Source organism: Caretta caretta, chromosome 1, assembly GCF_965140235.1.
Source record: "Caretta caretta isolate rCarCar2 chromosome 1, rCarCar1.hap1, whole genome shotgun sequence".
NCBI lineage: Eukaryota > Metazoa > Chordata > Testudines > Cheloniidae > Caretta > Caretta caretta.
In genome coordinates, this window is record NC_134206.1 from 99,048,639 (window position 1) to 99,064,519 (window position 15,881).

The following is a 15,881-nucleotide window of genomic DNA, read 5'->3' on the forward strand; positions in this document are numbered from 1 at the left end:
GCTTTTTGTGGCTCTAGAAACAGGGCAAGAATTATTTCAGTTTGGAAATTACAGCTGGTAGGGCAAATCTGGAAGGTGTTAAACTCTTTTCAAAAACCTCTTTGCATTGTAACAACTTCATTTTTCAGTTGTGCCTTTATATATCATTTTATTATTACACATCTGGTTTGTCACTTTGTTTTCTAGTACATTATGGCATTCTGCTGTGGAATGGCCAGCTTTGCTGCTGCTGTATCTTCCTCAGGAGTTAACAAGTGCCCTTGTTTGTACTGCTGGTGCACCTTGCCGCTGTTTTGTTACATTTTTACCATCCACAGTTCTCTGTGTTTTCGGTGTTGTGCACCTTCTGCACCAGTCAGATTCAGTGATGCATTAGATCCAGATTGAAAGCACTGGGAACAGATAGTGGTTGGGGGACCAGTAAGAGATCTGTCTGACTTCTCATCTGTCTGACTTCTCCTGCTTTCTCTCCCAGAGCCTAGATTTATTAACCTTCTTGATGTCATGAAAAGCTTCTCTTTTCTCTCCGCTATCTGGGTAGGGGGTAAGTTGAATCCCTGTCAATAGAGCTGTAGAGGTTACCCAATGTGCGAGATAGGGTATGCAGATCTAGAGGAATTATGACTGATGGCAATAAATTCTGCAGTATATGGCACTTCATTACAATGTGATGTTGGTTATATTTTTTTTAAACATAGTAAAAAGTGCCCAGACTTATTTTGTTCAGTGCTTTGCTTTGTTGTGTATAAAATAAGCATTTTAAAATAGTAATGACAAGGCACTGTACTGTGGTTCTGAGTGCGACTGTACTAAGGCCTAACACTGGAGCCAAGCTTTAGTAGTTTCACATAATAGAATGTGGGAGATGGAATAGAAACAGTTTTTTGTTTTGTTGGGGCTTTTTATGGATAATACATTGTTGAAGATGTTTTGGTTTGGTTTTTGGAGTAAAGAAATCATTGTTATGCCATGGCAACCAGAATACGGAGGTAGCTTGCTGCAAGTGGGTCTGACGAAAATATCGCTGAAACCAGCCAGATTGATTAAACATCCTAAAAGTAAACATGATAGTCATTAGCATAGCATGTTGTACGTATTCTACCATCTAGACACATGAATCATTTCAGTTATGGTTGTTTGTCAAATTCTTTGACGGTGAGAGAAGAGCTGAAAAAAGTCTGATGCTGGCAAAATGATTAATACAGTTCACAAGTTTGCAAAACTACTCAACTTGATTGTTTAAAAGCACATTTTAAAAATACAAATTTTTTAAATATAAAGGAATTAGGTCTTATCTGAAAGAAGCAATAAAATCTCATAATGGTAAATGTCCAAACAGTTACAAATACTGAGCTGAAGTTCTCAATAAAGCAACTGAACATAAAGCACTGAACTGAGACACCGCATTTACAAGCTATTCCCACCGGGCTACCTCCACCAGGCAGAACTCCACAACTTGAATGGGACTCCATGCAAGTGCAGAGATGTGCCCATGTGACGCCAGTGGCAGGATCTAGCCTTTCCTTTCTTCCTTCTGCCTGGTGTTAATTATTCTACCCTCTAACGGCTGACAGCGGCAGCACAGGAGAGGTGTTGCTCGAGCAGCCTTACAGGCAACTTACTTCTTACTAAACTATTTAAATGCAGTAAGCCAGATTTTAGGTGCACTGGAAGATATCCCTACCAACTCAACTGAACCCCACAGAGCGACTTGGGATTTCCAGTGGAATAACTGAGATAGGAACACCAACTAATTAATCCATTTAGTCCAAGATCCTGTCTCTGACAGTATCTAGAAGCAAGGTTCAAGAAACTACACACAGTAGACAACCATGGAATAATCTTGTCAATAGGGATAGTTTCTTCCTAAACCTACAAGTGCGTGGACCATGCCCTGACGCACGAGGATTTATATCCCTTCTTACATTAGATAGGATAGAAACAATTTAACCGTCCATATAAATGTCTGTTCCTTTTCTGAATCCTGCTTCACTGATGTCTTATGGCAGTGAGTTCCACAATGTAATTATTCCTTGTGTAAAAATGTCTTGATGCTAAACTTGTTGCCTTTCGGCTCCATTGAATGTTCCCTTGTTCCTGTTTTGATGATGGGGTAAATAGAAGCATCCAATTTACCTTCTCTGTCCAGTGTAGATGCTTATATGCCTTCCATTATAACTCTCAATCTTCAAAGTATTTTATTTTCACAACATTCCTGTGACAGGGAAGTACTACTAGAGATGGGGGAACTGAGCCACAGAGAGCCTATATCTACACTTTGAGCTGCAGGTACAATATTATTCTTGAGGAAACGGACGTATATTTGCATGCTCAAAATAGTAGTGTAGCAAGAAACAGCAGCATCGGTTACATGCCAGAAGTTCAATCCCATCTGAAACGATAGGTACATACTCAGATGGCTAGCCCATCATGCTACCATTGTTTAGCATGGGGCCTGTGCAAGGTCTGATCAGGGTGTGACTCCTCCAGCTGGAATTTCCATTTCCAGCATACAGTCTCAGTGCTTTGCCCAAGAAGGCTGTAGCAGAGCAGGAACTTGAAGCAGGGTCTCTGGAGTGCCAGAACAATGCTCTAACCATTGGACAGTCCTTCCTCTCTGCCTCTATTTTGTATTCACTACCTCTCGTGCTCTCAATTATTATTTTCTCTAAACTAAGCAGTCTCAATCTTAATTTCTCTAAATACAGAAGTCTCTTGGTACCCCTTACCCACTTTCTTCACCCATTTCTGAACCCTTCTTCTTACTGATGTTGGGTGAACAGAACTCAATAGAGTATTTCAGGCAAGATTTATATAACGACAATATAATATTGTCAGTATTTCCTATCCCAAGCTTTATACGTATTAACTTTGTTTGTCTTTTAACTTCCACTGCACCCAGAGAGAGGTTTTCATTGAGCTGTCCATGAAGACGCCATGGTCTCCTCTGAGGGGTTAGAGTTAATTTAGAACCCAACAATAGGTATGAATAGTTCAATTTTTTTCTTCCCCTGGCTTTGGTCAACAGTGAAACTCATCTGCTATCAATATGGCCTCCTCTTTACTAACCCTGTCAGTTTTCTGTGCCAGCAGTTTGGTTCTACTCTTGGTAGAGCCCATCCCTTTTGGTTTAGGTTCGTTCTTCCTCCAAAATATTCCTCAGTTTCTAATAAACTTAAATCCCTCCTTTTTTTCCCCCTCTCATCTTCTCATCCATGTTTTGGGACTGTAAAAGGCTTCCTTTCTAGCTGGCCCTGACCATGGAAATGGATGCATTTCAGAGAAAGCTACACTAAAGGACCTTGGACTTAAGTTTTCTTTCCTAGTAACCTAAAACGTAATCTCTATAATGTTTAGATCTACCTAAATGCTATTTGCTAAATACCGTATTTGATTAATATTACCAAGATTCATAGACTATTTTATTCTACAAGTTTTTTCTGTGCTTAACCAGTTTTGTAGCTGGCCAAATAAGTCATCAAATATATTATTTGATTTAATAATGCCATAACTTTTTTTAAATTAAAAAATCCCAAAACAGGATTCTTCACAGGCAGGTTGAGCATGTCTCCTCCAGAACAGGCCTTGAACATGGGAGCAATGTGCTTCTTATATATTCCTAGTCTTACTCTTTATGCACAAGAAGTGTGAGAAATGAGTACTGATGTTGGTTCATCCTTGTTCTTACTTATCTGCAGTTGGTGAGTTGCTTTTATGGAGTCTGATGCCAGAAAGCACTGCTAATGAGTTACCAGATTATAAACTCTCTTTCACTCAGTAGTCATTTGCAAAAGCTGAAAAAAATGAGGAACACTAGGATTGAAGTAATATAAGCTAATGCAAAAATTCCATAGACACCTAAATTTATTATAATAAATGTCTTTACTGCTTGAAAATGTGCTCGGCCCTTTATAATAGGACATGGTCCACAGCCTAACGAGGTTACAAACTAATGGTCCTGATCCAGTAACTGGCTTCAGGTGAGCTGCTCCCTGCAGCTGCATGGAGTTGGTTGAAACACTGTGCACTCCCAGAAACAATCCCTGATATCAGTGGGACAACTGATGGTAATATCTGAAGGATAGGACCTAAATTTAGACATGATGCTTTGAGAGTGGGTAACGAACAGTAGCCTGGATGGTGCAAGGGTTACTAAAATAAATAATTATTCACTTTAATCATGTGCATTTCTTGATGGTAAAATCATGGGGGGGGGTAATTATGAATAGGTTGACTCACTACTTGAGGGCCTCACAGACAGTTGTTTGGAACTATTTGGATTGCAGTCAGAATTAACTTAAAAACATGTCCACAAAAATAGAGACTTTAACTGGAAACACAAAGAATAGTCGTCTGCCTTCTAAACTTGTCTAGACCTTGTGCAGCAATGATGCAAAATAAGCCGTCTGCTCCTATATGGAGTGCTATTGGCAAAGCCAGTACATACGAAAACCAAATTAAAATTGTGATGATGATGATGATGATCCACTCACTGGTAAAAACGAAACCCTTCTTAAAATACTGTGTTGCGTTTTGTTCCCCACGTAGTAACAAACTGTACTGCAGCACTTTACAAAGCTGTAGAGTGAAGCAGCAAGGTGACTTCAAGGACTACAAGGCATGAGCTGTCGTATGCAGAAACTGAAACACCTCAGCCTACAGAATATGGCTTCACTCATAAGGTAAAGATTCGAGTCCATCTTCGGTTATCTAGGCTATGCAGCCAGTTGAGACTCAGGATATTCTGTTTGTTTCAATTACTTTTCTCTCAAGTGTGTAAATGATATGGTGAATTGGTAATGACCAGTGCTGGGGGAATAACTGTGATAAGCAAAATGCAATGCTGTCTGAGATTGTCATTTCTATTCAGGGAAAAAATATTCTAATTATAATGTAGCCACATTTAAAAGTGTTTCATCAAGTCCATCAGCATAAGGGCACAGTCTGACAGGCTTATCGTTATACATTTACAAATTTTGACAATCCTGTACGTCAGGACATATTCTTCTCACCTCCTGTGATTGGCACCACTGTAAATAGCTTGTTGCTCTAGATTAATCGCCTTTTCCGCAAAACATATTGATCCTCCTACCTACATTCAGGCAGCCGGTACAGTGTCCTGGATTCGTGTTAGCATGCAGAACATCCTGTGACCAACTGTCAAAGTCTCCACAGCTCTCTACACATATATGTAACTGCAGCACTAGAGTATATGCACTTCTTGAATTTAAGAGTCATATGGACACTGAGGGCTCAGTCCTGTGAAGTGCTGAACACCCTTCACTCCTGTGGCAGTTAAGAGTGCCCAGCATCTTGCAGGATTGAGTCCTTATTAATTACTGTTATTTGTTAAATGTATAATTTCTGTATAAAATAGACCTCTTGAATAACTCAGTACATTTTGCTTTATACTATACAGAAAAATAGTGTTTTTTGCAAAAAACATTGTGCATAATAAAATGGATGTTGACATAATTTTAACATTCATTTTTCAAAGATAGACATGCATAGTAACTTTTTTACTTGATAAATTCTAATCGTCTTTCACGCTTCATGTATATAACAGCAGCAGCTCAAGGCTTTAGCAGCTTTGAGATCTTGGATGGAAGGGACTACAAGTGCAAAGTATTATTAAAAAAATAAAGCATCAGTTTGTAAATGCCTTACAGTTTCGTCCTAGCCTGTCCTAGAGATTCCTTGCTGGTAGGCATGAATGTACAATACAAGATCTATTTGAAATGAAAAATGTCGTGAAGGCCCCAGTTTTCAGATCTCCTGTTTCCAACTGGAAAAGGAACTTTTTTTTTTTTAAAGCAATCTCTTTTTTAAAAAAATGGGCAAGTACATGGCAGCAAAGTGAACCAATTAAAATGTCATTATATATTTCAACCTGGAGGAACCCAAAATGCTTTGCAAATGCAGCAATCACTTTCTCCACCATTGAAAAGCAGCCACCAGTGGAGTGCCACTGTTTAAATGTGTGAAAGTCGCATAGCAGACATCTCGGGCAGGAAATGAAGAATACTATCCCATCACCAGAATGCAGTTACTGATTTTGGGATTTGGCTGGGAGACCAGCACCAGCGCTCTATGGAGCAGAAAGTGCCACTGGTTCTTTCTAATCACAAGCAGTCAAGATCTCAGTTTTGTGCGCATCTCTAACAGGAAATGGGGCACCTGCAGTAGTAGAGAGTAGAGTTGGGTGGGAAACGGTCCTTCCATGCTGTGAGAATTTTTCAAGATTTCTGCTCTCTCACCTCCTGAGAGAGCCAGTCTCTCTCACAGAATAGTTAATTCTTTTCACAAGGTGGGACAGCTTCTCCAAGAGAGACAGAGAAACCCGTCATGGGTTCACAGGGTCTGGTCTACAGCCGGGCCTCTAACCTGTCTCCTGGGAGTACCACTTATGTGCTGCACCCTAAGGAGCCCCACATTTCCACAGAGGCAGACCTGTGGCCTTTATGGCTTTTAGCTGGGCCTTCAATACTTTAATATTGTGTTACTTTCTGACAAAAGATCAGGTTGCGCTTGTTATAAATGTTTTGCTATGTACTCATGGTTCCTTGATGTTTTGATTTTTGGTTTTTAATTGAGATACCTTTTAGCAAAATTCACAATTTCATAGTGATTATAATTCATTAATGACTCTTGATTAATGGTGTGGAGAGTGTGCTTTTAAAATCTGTGGATGATGCCAAACTGGAAAAGATTGCAAGCACTTTGGAGGACAGGTTTAGAATTAAAAATTTGACAAATTGGAAAACTGTTCTGAGATCAACAAGATGAAATTCAGTAAAGGCAAGAGCAAAGTACTACACCTAGGAATAAAAAAATCAGTGGCCAGGTGATAGTATTGTTGTAAAGGATCTCGGGGTTATAGTGGATAACAAATTAAATGAGTCAACAGTGTGAGGCAGTTCCGAAAAAGACGATTGTAATTTTGGAAAGTATTGACAGGGAGGTTGTATGCATAACACAGGAGGTAGTTGTTCTGCTCTACTTGGTACTGGTGAGGCTTCAGCTGAAGAACTGTGTGCCAGCATCAGGCACCATGCTTTAAGAAAGATCTGGACAAACTGGAGATAGTCCAGAAGAGGGAAACAAAAGCTATAAAAGGTTTACAAAACCTGAGCTGTGAGGAAAGGGTTAAAAAAAACTGGGCATGTTTAGTCTCGAGAAAGGAAGACTGAGGAGGGACCTGACCACAATCTTCAAATACGTTAAGGGCTGTTAGAAAGAGGACGGTGATCAGTTGTTCTCCATGTCCACTGAAGGTAGGACAAGAAGTAATGGGCTTAATCTTCAGCAAAGAAGATTTTAGGTTAGATATTAGGAAACTTTCTAACTATAAGGATAGTTCAGTGCTGGAAAAGGCTTCCAAGGGAGGTTGTGGAATCCCTATTTGAGGTTTTTAAGTATAGGTTAAACAAACACCTGTCAGGGATGGCCTGGTATATTTGGTCCTGCCTCCGCTCAGGGGGCTGGACTAGATGACCCTCGAGGTCCCTTCAGTTCTACGATCATATTTAGCTATGACTTTAAAACAAGTAGCGAACTTGACATCAGAATCAGCTGTGGGGTTTTTTGTTTTGTTTTTTAAACAAAGCCAACTCTCTGTTACCTTGCTTCTTTGGCATAATTGCCAACACCACAAAATACCTGCACGTGCTGCATCACATTCACTAACTATAGAACTTAGTAAGCAAAAGGAGGGAACATGACATCCTGTCATAAAGAAAATTATTCCCCCCCAATTTTTTTTTGAGCTATACCAATGTGAACATAATCTCCCGGGTGCATGCTCTTGTTTCCTTACAAAAGATCTGAAAGAGATGGAGTGAAGAGAAAATCAAAAGGCTAGTATTTACCAGTCTCAGTCTTCCAGGTACTCGGCAGAATTATCATCTTCTAGCCTGAAATATAAAGGAGCTCAGAGACAGACCACTGATGGTAATTAACAACTGCACTTTGTAGGCTTTCAGTCTAATGAATACATAAATGAAAAATCAATGAAGGAGGCTTCCAAAAAAAGAACACCACACCAGTCTTAATGATATTCAAGCTGGCTAAAATACAGTTTCCAACCTACTAGAAATCTCTTCTGTTGAACGGGGCACCTGCTACTGGCAATGCTATAAAATGCTATCCTGTTCATTTATATTACTTTATTATACAGTTTATCATCTGAGGAAGTCACTAATCCTTTTATTGATAAGGCAAACAAGTATATTGATTTTTTAATTTGAAAAACATTAAAATAACTACATCTCCAAAGCTTTTAGTTCAAAAAGATAAGAAATCAAATCCTTCAATGCATAAAATTTTTCTGCATCATTTGAGGAGATTTGGAAAATCTCCTCAAAATGAAGCAGATGTTCTAAATAACCCCTTAAAGGGGATGGATTAAGCTCTGTACACCACCAGGCTTAGCTGAAGCTGCAATTCAACATTATAAATTGACAACTTCATCTCCCTTTAGCTGAAGAAATATAGTATACGTTTTGTCCTTGTTACAAAGAGTTTCTGCAATCTCAGTATGAATACTTAGTAGGATATAACAATGGATAGTCACATCCCAAGGGGATCAGAGACACAAGACTTCACTAAGTGTCTAATATTCAATGATGTGATCACCTTTTTGGCCATCATGCACAATATATTGCCTAAGCTGACGGTTCTGTGTTAAAGTAGATCTCTACACTGCTGGAACTGTTGTGATTTCTTTACAGTGTCTGTTAGCAGCAGAATTTGATCTGGTATAGCAATTAAGTTCAAAGGGCCAGAGCCTCATGAGTTACACTGATCAAACATCTCTGCAACCAAGGTCTTGCACTGGTGTGTAACTGGAAAGCTTGGCCCAAGGTACCTAAAAGATCTTTTGCCAAGTGATGACTTAGCTGCTCATGGTACAATGGCAAATACAGCTGCCATTATGCACTCAGCACCAGCTCGCCTTCCCAGTAGCATGTCTCGCCTTCCCAGTAGCAAAGAAGGGTTTGGAATTTGGATGCTCTGGGAGGGAGAAAAATTATTAGATACAGACTCAAGCCTTTGCAAACGTATTTTTATTTACATTACACACATGGTGCCTGACTTCACCCTATCCAGGGGTGGATTAACAGCAAAAGCAGCAGCAAAGCTGACAATTCACAGGAGTACCTCCACTTTCAGAACTCTGGCAAAAGCACCTGTTTGAACAACTTCAGCCAGCTCTCTCTTGCTATTTTAAAGACTGTCTCAGTGTGCAGGTGGAAGTGCCCAGAGAACTTCCTAGTCTGCTGATTGGCTCCCCTGTGATGGGAACATCCCAAGAATTGTCAAAGGATCAATGGGGCATGAGTGACTGTGGGCTGTCCCCCGATGGGAACCTTGGATGTAATTTGACTAAAGTTGTGGCCTGGTTAAAGCCCATACCCTGTGTCCTTGACACCTCCTGAGCACACCCAGGTCCTGATCCGACAAAGACTTCTGCTTACCTAAACTGTTGGGGAAGAGTTAACATGGTTTTTGTAAAGGGGAATCATGCCTGGCCAGTATACTAGAATTCTTTGAGGGGATCAACAAGCATGTGGACCAGGGAGATCCAGTGGATATAGTGTACTTAGATTTTCAGAAAGACTTTGACCAGGTCCCTCACCAAAGACTCTTAAGCAAAGTAAGCTGTCATGGGATAAGAGGAAAGGTCCTCTCATGGATCAGTAACTGGTTAAAAGATAGGAAACAAAGGGTAGGAATAAATGGCCAGACATTCTGTCCCTCTCGCTCACTATTGTGGAATGCTTGGGATGAAGAGGCATGGCCTTTGGTGTGTGTCTGAGGAGGTAGGCATGGTGCAGGCTCTGTCCCCTCAGGCACAGCAAAATGTAGCAGACTGCCTGCTTAATGAATTGTTCCCATTGTCTTTGTGAATTCCCCCAGGAGCATAAGACAGGTGTAAAAGTTTTAAGGTTCCTTTACATGATCAGAGTTGTGTAAAGGACAGTATGGCCTTATGAATGCTTATGGTGCTTTAGTGATTAGAACTGGTCTAAATTTTTGGACTGAAAATATTTCTTATCAAAATGTGCTCCATGAACTGTTTGTTACTGACATTTCTGGAGCCAATATAAATTTCCGAGCCCTCACTTGTTCTTCAGTTGCCTATGATGTAACACTGAGCATATGGTTGCATATATTTGTTGACTAATAACTAGAAATAAAGGGTCAAACCTAGCTACATTACTATTAGGCAAGCTTTCTGGGGATTTCCTCCAATGCTTCCCATTCTCCATCCATTGTATTGTAGTTTGAATAAATTACCTAAATAATTGAAACCAGCATGAATATATTGTGGTATTTTGACAAATAAAATATGCAGAATTTTGCAGAATTTTTAATTTTTTGGTGCAGAATTCCCCCAGGAGTAAATTATACATATAAAATGATGGGATTTAAATTAGCTGTTGCCATTCAAGAAAGAGATCTTGGAGTCATTGTGGATAGTTCTCTGCAAACATCCGCTCAGTGTCAAGCGGTAGTCAAAAATGCTAACAGAATGTTGGGAATCATTAGGAAAGGAATAGATAATAAGACAGAAAATATCATAATGCCTCTATATAAATCCAGGGTACACCCACATCTTGAAAACTGAGCGAAGATGTAGTCACCCCATCTCAAAAAAGATGGAAAAGTTACAGAAAATGGCAATAAAAATGCTTAGGGGTATGGAACAGCTTCCATATGAAGAAAGATTAAGACTGGGACTTTTCAGCTTGGAAAAGATTAAGGGGGGATATGACAGAGGTCTATAAAATCATGACTGGTGTGAAGAAAGTAAATAAGGAAGTGTTATTTACTCCGTATAACACAAGAACTAGGGGTCACCAAATGAAATCAATAGGCAACAGGCTTAAAACAAACATAAGGGCAGGGATGGTGTCCCTAGCCTCTGTTTGCCAGAAGCTGGGAATGGGCGACAGGTAGTGTTCCCTCTAATTTTTTACATCCATGTGCTGAATGAATTTTGTTATGTGCACCAATATGGAGGTGATGTGTGACACATCACCTCCATATTGGCGCACATAACATTCATGTGGTGGGGATGGTGCCGAGGGGTTCGGAGTGTAGGAGGGGGCTCAGGGATGGGGCAAAGGTGTGTGGAGGGATGAGGGCTCTGGGGTGGAGCTGGGGATGAGAGGTTTGGGGTGCGGGAGAGGGCTCAGGCCTGGGGCAGAGGGTTGGATGCAGGAGGTGAGAGCTCTAGCTAGGGGTGAAGGTTCTGGGGTGGGGCTGGGGATGAGGGGACTGGGGTAAAGGAGGGGGCTCAGGGCTGGGGCAGAGGCTTGGGGTGCAGAGGGTGTGGGCTCTGGGGTGGGGCTGGGGATGAGGGGTTTGGGGATGCAGGCTACCGCAGGACTGTGGTGGGGAGAGAGGACTCCCCCCAGCCCTTTCTCACCTCAGCAGCAGGGGCAGGGGCAGCTCACAGCAGCTCTGGTGGGCCTGGGTCTGGGTCGGGCCAAGGGAGGGGCTCCTCTCTCCTGGCAGCGGCAAGTCCGGGGCAGGTCTATGTTTGGGCCAGGGGAGAGGCGCCTCTCCCCTGGCCACGGCAAGTCCGCACAGGGGCCGGCGGGGAGGGGTGCCTCTTCCTGCCACCACAGGTCCATGCTGGGGGAGAGGCATCTTTCCCTGACACAGCCCTGAGCCCCTGCATGGGGCTTCATAGGCAGCTGAGCAACCACACAGCTTAGAGGGAATTTAGGCAATGGGATGGATCACTTCATGATTACCTATTCTATTCATTCCCTCTGAAGCACCTGGTATTAGCCACTGCTGGAAAACAGGATACTGGGCCAGATGGACCTTAGGACTGACCCAGTATGACCATTCTTATGTTCTTACATGCTGTGGGCAGTCCTATTGAAGTCAAGTCTTTGCAGGACTTTGCCCAAGTGTCTTAAGTCCTGATGAAGGATGGGTGAGATCCCAGAGGACTGGAGGACGGCAGACATAATCTGTCTTTAAAAAGAAATAAATTATTATACAATCAGTTTGTTCACATCAGGAGAGGCCAACATTGATCTGTCAAGAACAAATCATGCCAAACCAGTCTAATTTCCTTCTTTGACAGGGTTAGGGGCCTAGTGGATAGGGGCAAGTGTTAGATGTGATATATCTGTACTTCAGTAGTAAGGCTTTTGACTCACATCCACATGACAGTCTCACAAGCAAACTAAGGATATGTGGTGTAGCTTAAATCACCAGAGGGTGGGTTCACAGCTGGTTGAAATTCCTTACTCAAAGAATAGCTGTCAATGGTTTGCTGTCCAATGGGAGAACATATCAAGTGGGGTCTGTCTTGGGTCTGGTATTTATTCAATATGTTCGTTAAAGACTTGGATAATGGAGTGGAGAGTATGCAATAAAATATGTGGATGACACCAAGATGGGCGGGTTTGGAGTATGTCTACAATGGGTCTGGGAGTGAGCCTCCCAGCCCGGGTACACAGGCTCATGCTCGCAGGGCTTGTGATACCACACTAAAAAGAGCTGTGTAAACGTTTCTCAGATGCCGCACCTCGAACTGGAGCTTGGACTCTCAAGCCCACCCCACTCTCAACCACGCATTGTACAGAGCCCCAGCTGTGTTGTCTAAGCAACTGTGTGTTTGGGTTCTTCTGAGTTACCGTTGTGAATCTGAAGAAATAAAATAGTGTTACATTGCAACCTTCCAGCAAGCATGTTTGGTTTTTTTTATAACTTTCCTGTGTGTATGCCATGAACAGTGTTGGCCCTTGACCCAACAGCAAGGCAGCCAGGCCAAATTTTAGTGAGTTGCCTTGTGATCCCATATGCCAGGATGCAATGTCACTCACTCAGCTATGACCCAGCTGCCCACCCCCACCATCACAACAGAGGTGTGGACCAAAATTTGATTACGTGGTGATGTGACCTGCCACATGGGATCAGAACACCACTCAAATTTGGGGCAGACAGGCAGGTAACCTTGGTCCTCGCCTAAGAAAAATTCTGGCTGTGCCCCCAGCTGTGAACATAACATCAACAAATTGGAAAAAAACCCAAAGGAGAGCAACAAAAATGATAAGAGGTTTGGAAGACATGACCTACAAGGAAAGGTTGAAAGAATTAGGCACGTTTAGTCTAGAAAAGGGAGGGGCATGATAAGTCTTCAAATATGTAAAAGGTTGTTATAAAAATGATGATCAATTGTTCTCCATGTGCACTGGAGCGCAGAACAAAAAGTAATTGGTTTAGTTTGCAGCAAGGTAGCTTTAGATTAGATATTAGGAAAAACTTTCTAACTATAAGGATAGTCAAGTACTGGAATAGGCTTCCAACGGAGGTTGTGGAATCTCTGTCACTGAAGGTTTAAAAGAACAGGTTGGACAAGCACCTGTCATGGATGGTCTAGGTATACTTGGTCCTGCCTCATCAACATGGAGGACTGGACTTGATGACCTTTTGAGGTTCCTTCCAGACCTACATTTCTATGAGTAAGCCCAATCTGCAGCAATAGGGCACCTTTAGTGTGGACTACTATAATTATCTTTCCACTTTTGGTACACCTGAACATTAGAAGCTTTTCTTTAAATATTGAGGGAAGGAAGGAATTTTGGCCAGGACTTGGGGGTTATCCCCTATTCCTTTATTTATATATTAGTCCCCCAAAAGAATGTAAATACAACCGAATGTAACATGCTATTAACTAACAAAGACCAACTCCCAGCTATGAAATAAAATAAAACTACAATGGAAAAACTAAGAATAAATCTAATAATCATAATGTTGCAAAATGGAATTGCTAACATCCACCTGGACAGCTATTAAAGACACTGACAAAAGACTTTGATTTAACATTGCACTGTAAGAAGTTCTTCAATGTAGTCACTTGTCAGTGTTGCATAGTAGTAACATATAAAGGTTTAGATAGTGGCTATAAGTCACTGACTGTATTATAAAGAAGATCTACTCATCAGCAGCAGTGCCCAGACACATTGTATCTGAGATAGACTCAACATCTCTGGAAGTGCATCTGGCAGCACCTGTTTCTATTTCATTCAGCCCTTTTACAGGGTTTATTGTGAGTAGGGTGACCATATTTCCCTATGCTGAATATGGGACACCTGGTAAAATTATTCATATTCAAGTGAGTTGAATAGCAATCAATCAGAACTATGCAGTACAAACGTTCAAATTAGCATCAAGTTGACTGAACCCCTGTTAAAAAGAAATACTGAGTAGTTGGATTCTTTTAATTTACCTTCTTATCTTTAAGGCTTTAGGGCTCACACGGGGAGAGGTCACACACACACGCGCTCCCATACACCTCTCTCACACGGGAGTGGACCAACTGACCCAACCCTCCTGCCCATTGCTCTTCGCCATCCATGGCTGGCTGGGCCCCCAGAATGGACTCACATCTCCTGGTACCTGGTGCCATGCCTTCCCGAGGCAACACATGGGGTCACATGCTTTCCCCCCTGCCTCCATATTTCTGCCAGGGTTCACACCAGAATATGGCCAGCAGCAGCTTTTCAGCACTGTGCAGGAGGGAAGGGATGGGGAGCTGCTTCCAGCCACAGGGAGGAAGGGATGACGTGGTCCATGTCTTTGCAGAGCTCATCTCTTCCCTCCCCCCGCCCGCTCATAGCTGGAAGCAGCTTGCCCCTTCCTGCCCGCACATTGTCGAAAGGCAGCTAACACCTCCAGGCTGCTGCTGGCCACCGACCTAACCTGGCCACCTCTGGCTCCAGTGCAGGCAGGAAGGGGTTAAGCCCTAAAGAGGCATTGTGCACCAAGGCCCTGGGAACCTGACTGCTGGGGCTTCAGCGAGCCCGACCAGAGAGGTGGCTCAGCAGGAGAGGGTGCCTAGGGGACGGAGCAGCCCCGCGCTCCCTGTGGGCAGGGCGCAGGGCAGGTGAAGAGGGTGCTAAGCCCCTGCCTGGGGGGCTGCTGTGGAGCCTGCAGGGTCAGGGCCCAAACAGGCTGGAAATCGCTTTTCCCCCTCCCCCCACCACTCCAGAGCTGAGCTGAGGGGCGGAGAGGCTTCCCCGTGCCAGTGCTGTGCAGGGCTTTTGGCACATGCAGGGCTCGGCTCCTCCTGGCCAGCGCCCTGGGCTGAGGGGTCTTGGGATTTCCTGAGGCATCACCTCAGCCAGAGGCAGTGGAGGAAGGAAGGAGCCTGCCGGCCAGGCTGTTGGTAAGCTGAGCACTCCAATCGAGGGCTGGTTCTCCGCACAGTGCTGGGAGTGGGATGCACCCCGCCGGGGGCGATATGGAGGAGCAGCGGGGCTGGGGGGTGATGGGGCAAAGCAGGGAGAGGACAGCAAGAGGGGGGGCACGTAAAGGGCAGATGGGTGGGCAGCAGAGGCAACATGTAACCGACTGCCACCTGCTGCCTGCCCGCACTCACCAGCCACCGCAGCTCGCACCGTGCAGCCAGTGCTAGCAGGAAACAGGACGGGGGCAGGGTTTTGCTGGCTGAGAGCCAGCACGCAGCAGGGGCTATGCTGACAGACCAGTAAGGGAAGTGGCTGGCCCTGCATGCTGCAGCTTCGCCCCACTACCAGCCTTGCACACCCACACCCATCGTCAGCCACTGGACCCCCCGCAACTCACTGCTGGTGGATGGGCATCTGGCGAGCAGGGATCCAGCCAGCAGCAGGAACCGTCAGTACTGATGGGGATGGAGGGAGACAGAAAATACAGGACAATTTGCCCGTTTTTAAGAAAAAGTGAGGACGCTTGCAGGAGGGCTTAAATAAGGGACTGTCCCTTTAAAAATGGGATGTCTGGTCACCCTGATTGTGAGTTACTCTCTTTATCTCTCCAGTGCACTCTGTTGTCCACGGTGGAAGGGAGTTGAAGACATGGCCTTGCCTTTG

The 15,881-nt window shown here is 43.4% G+C and overlaps 1 protein-coding gene and 1 long non-coding RNA gene across 3 annotated transcripts in view; one reads left to right on the plus strand and one right to left on the minus strand.

Annotated features, from left to right (window-relative positions):
* Positions 1–165: 165 nt before the first annotated feature.
* LOC125638264 (uncharacterized) lies at positions 166–15,452 on the minus strand. Of its 2 annotated transcripts, none has more exons than XR_007357181.2 (3): positions 15,410–15,452; positions 7,869–7,913; positions 166–1,052 (listed from the first exon to the last, which is right to left on the minus strand). It is a non-coding gene; the product is annotated as an uncharacterized LOC125638264 (long non-coding RNA). The 2 variants fall into 2 exon arrangements; XR_007357183.2 differs by lacking the exon at positions 15,410–15,452 and adding an exon at positions 11,878–11,987.
* The window catches only part of LOC125638252 (putative RNA-directed DNA polymerase from transposon BS), a 130,402-nt gene continuing 118,775 nt past the window's right edge, over positions 4,255–15,881 (plus strand). The window contains exon 1 of the mRNA XM_048853772.2: positions 4,255–4,682. The gene's annotated coding sequence lies outside the window, so the exon portion shown is untranslated. The remainder of the gene's footprint in view (positions 4,683–15,881) is intronic.